Source organism: Vigna angularis, chromosome 7 (assembly GCF_016808095.1).
Source record: "Vigna angularis cultivar LongXiaoDou No.4 chromosome 7, ASM1680809v1, whole genome shotgun sequence".
Lineage (NCBI taxonomy): Eukaryota > Viridiplantae > Streptophyta > Magnoliopsida > Fabales > Fabaceae > Vigna > Vigna angularis.
In genome coordinates, this window is record NC_068976.1 from 517,307 (window position 1) to 521,051 (window position 3,745).

General features: G+C 33.6%; 1 long non-coding RNA gene across 1 annotated transcript; it reads right to left on the reverse strand.

The window, feature by feature from the left end:
• Positions 1 to 219: 219 nt before the first annotated feature.
• Positions 220 to 1,227, reverse strand: LOC128197963 (uncharacterized). Its single transcript, XR_008250725.1, has 3 exons — positions 750 to 1,227; positions 533 to 592; positions 220 to 409 (listed from the first exon to the last, which is right to left on the reverse strand). It is a non-coding gene; the product is annotated as an uncharacterized LOC128197963 (long non-coding RNA).
• Positions 1,228 to 3,745: the final 2,518 nt, after the last annotated feature.

A 3,745-nucleotide genomic window follows, 5' to 3' on the forward strand; every position in this document is an offset into this window, starting at 1 on the left:
ACTTCTTCTACTTTTTATTTACAAATACCTACACTCATAGTGAGACATTACACTCTATTTGAACTATCACAAACTAATTAACATACCTTTGTTGGTTTCATAAAATGGATGAAATATAATTTTAATTACTAAGAAAAAATCCTATTCAATTCACATTCCACAATCCATACCAGTAGTAGTTTAATAGTTTTATTCAATCAAATTGATTCATGTCATATAGATGAAGAAAATTATAAAATTAAAACGAGAAGGAAACTCACACATACAAATCCTTTACTGCAAAAGGAACTTGCTCTGTAAGCAGAAGAGAAATTATAGCTAGGTAGAGAGCAGAGGGTTGTCTACCACCAGTGTGTATTCTTTTATCTGAGAACTGGACTTTGAAACTATGAAGAAAGAAGGTAGATGTCTGCAAACGGAAAATATAGATGTATAAGGAAGATGAATATGACTTGAAGATTTCTACTTAGAATGTAAAGTTGGTCATTCATAGAATATATCTTATAATGTATCAAAAGACTAGTAAACTTACAAGAATAACAATTAATTTGGCATCAGGGCTCCACACGGCCTTCATGTTTTCTCCTTCACTCTGCAATGAATCAAAAGACTAGAAAACTATTTTACACTGTCAATGCATTATCATTAACTAATGTTTTAATTCACTAACATGTAGCTTTAGTTAACAAGTTCATAATTAATTTATTAGAATAACAAAAACATGAAAATGAACAAAACTAGAAACGCACCTCACAAGGAAGTAAGGCTCGAGTATGATCACCCTCATAACGATAGCCATAGTTTTCTTAAAAACCCCAAAAATCACGATGCATCTTGGATTTGGATACCTTGAGTGCTAGATAACAAGCCCCATCACTTGTTTTAACATCTGTCATAAAAACTTCAACAGCATTAACCTGTAGAGGTTAAGAATAAATACCATGAAGAAAGCCCACAAGCGGCACCAATTGAGAGCTGATAAACCTGCATTCAGAAATATGAAAAAACGCACGTCAAAGACGAGTGAGTGAAAACAGATGGAGAAAGATAATCTGTTGTGCTACCTCTCTTTCGTTGTACATTGGGACTTGAACGAGAACCATGGGATAGGTAGAGTTTCCCAGCTCAACGTCCTTCTTCAGAGGCTCCCATTTGTAACGCTTCTCAGGTCTTCTACTGAAAAGCTTCACCACGAAAATGGCAAGGCTCCCATATATGCGAATCACTTCGCACACCAACTTTGTGCCCAACAGAAAAGAAAAAGAGGATTTGGGTTTTTGCAATTCAAAAATTTAGCTCAAACAGAATTAAACATTACTTACAAATTAACTATGGTACCAATGACGCACATTGATGGTTCGAATGAGGGAGAATAGGGTTCCAGTGCGCGACCTACGAAAGCTCAACGAGAGAGAACCAATGCTCCACTAAAAGGGAAGAAGGGATCGACGAGAGAGAAGCACGACCAGAACACTGATTTAGTGAGGGTTGCAGTGAAAGAGAAAGAAGAATAGGTTCGGTGGTGGAATTGAAGGAGGCTGAGTGGCTCGACACTTTCTCCAAATGAGAAATGGTTGCAACGCGAGTGAGGAAGAAGAAAATAGGGTTCGCGACCTTTAAGATGTGCATCTTAAATAACTTAACTTTTTTTTAATTAATTATAAATCCGTATAAAAGATCAGTATATAATATATCTGTATATAATATCCGTATATAGATTACTCATTACTTATGGATCTAAATCCGTATATAATAATCAGTATGTAAAATGCAATTTCCTTGTAGTGTAATAGATTTTCAAAACATCAACTAACACATTTGCACAGTTTTGAAAACTTTTCTGTTCGAAAAAACTCACAACACACTTCAAAAGAGTTTGCGCATACACACGAGTTTTAATCGATTCATCCCAAAATGTAATCAACTTAAAACTGTTGTTTTGCCACACATTTAAGGTTCAACCATAGTGTTTGTGATTTTTCTTTTCCCAAAAAAATATGTCATGCATACACATATAAAATCACATATTTCACACAGTGATATGGAATGAACAACACAGACATAGCTTAAACATATTTTCATATATGCTTTAACAAATTTAACACATTCAAAAAAAGCATATGACATGTAAGCATAGAACATGTAACACAGAATATACATTTGTTATTAATTGTGTGTTGTCATCATCAAAAACTCATATATTACTGAGATTGTGGGTTAAGCTAAACCTGTGCTCCCCCTATCAACAATCTCAACAATCTCCCCCTTTTTTGATGATGCACAACCATGATTAATAATCAACCATGTTGCACAAATCAAATACAGATTATCAACCAATTACAGAAATATCATAATTCTCCCCCTTTGGGCATTAGCAAAAAAGGTAAGCACATTGTAATTGATACACAGATAATCAAGCACAATAGAGATGCACCATATAAAAACATTATATGATGCTCCCCCTAGCAGTATTATTTACATGATTTAGTATATTCTCCCCCTTAAATGAATACATGTAAAACAGTTCAATAACATGAGATGTTCCCCCTGTCATTATGCATGTTTCAATCTCAAAACACATATGCACAATGCAGTAATCAGAATGTACATCAGAGCATGTAAAAGCATATTCCATGTAATGTATCAAAGTAGATATGTAACAGTAGTAACAGATAAAAAATTGATACATTTTCAATCAGCAAAAAACAATTTAATTTCTTATCATCTCAAAATATGTATATTAGTTGAGCAAAGAGATATAAGAAGAATAAACATTCAACAGTATATAAAACAAGATTTAAAGATATCAGATATTCGAAGTTTGGAATCTTTAAACCACTATTGATACTCAATCGATTTTAATCCAGTCAGAATCGATTTCTTGCTGTAGCATATTGTTGACTTTCCAGTTTCATCTAGCCAGCAAGTAATGTTCCTGCAAAGCCTTTCATGGTCTTTCTAGATCAAGCATTTTAGAATTAGTATAATACAGGAATTATCACAGATAATGTGTGAGTATGGAAAAATATGAATGTAACAGTAAAATGTAACACATTTGCATACAAGCATAGTGTAATCAATTAGTGCTATCAGTTTTACTCAATCACAAATATAATTTTTCATACACATATTGAGTTAAACATAAATTCTAATTTCATTGAAATTTTAATCATCGATTATAATCAGATTGAAACACAACAAAAATAACACAAAACACAAACATCTAATTGTTTTTAAATTCTTTTCTTATTCTTCTTCTTCAAGTAATTACTAAGAAGCATGTCACTATTGCTCTCTTCATCGGCATTGTCATCCTCACTCTCCTCTTCTTCTTCCATTTCATCAGTGACACTCTCTTCTGGTGTACTTCCTTCCTCACCAGATTGTACCTCAACCTCAACTTCTTCTTTTTGATTATCCAGATTGAGATGTTGTTTTATGTCCAAAACATGTTGCCTGGTTTCTTGGCACATAATCTTTAGAGATCGTATTTCCTTGATAATGCATTTCTCAAATTCTGAGCGAGGTCTATATGAAATAGAATACGATTCTGCACCATCTTCAGCATACTCATCTTTGAATTGCCAGCCATCAGGAGTATGTTGTAAACCCATGTGATGTAGAGCAGATTTATCAATCATATTTGTTCTTCCATAAGACTCGCTAGTTTCATTTATACATTCTACCCCAAAGTGAACCAGTACCTTGGAGATGAAGACGCAGTAAGGTAGCATAGTTGACTCTA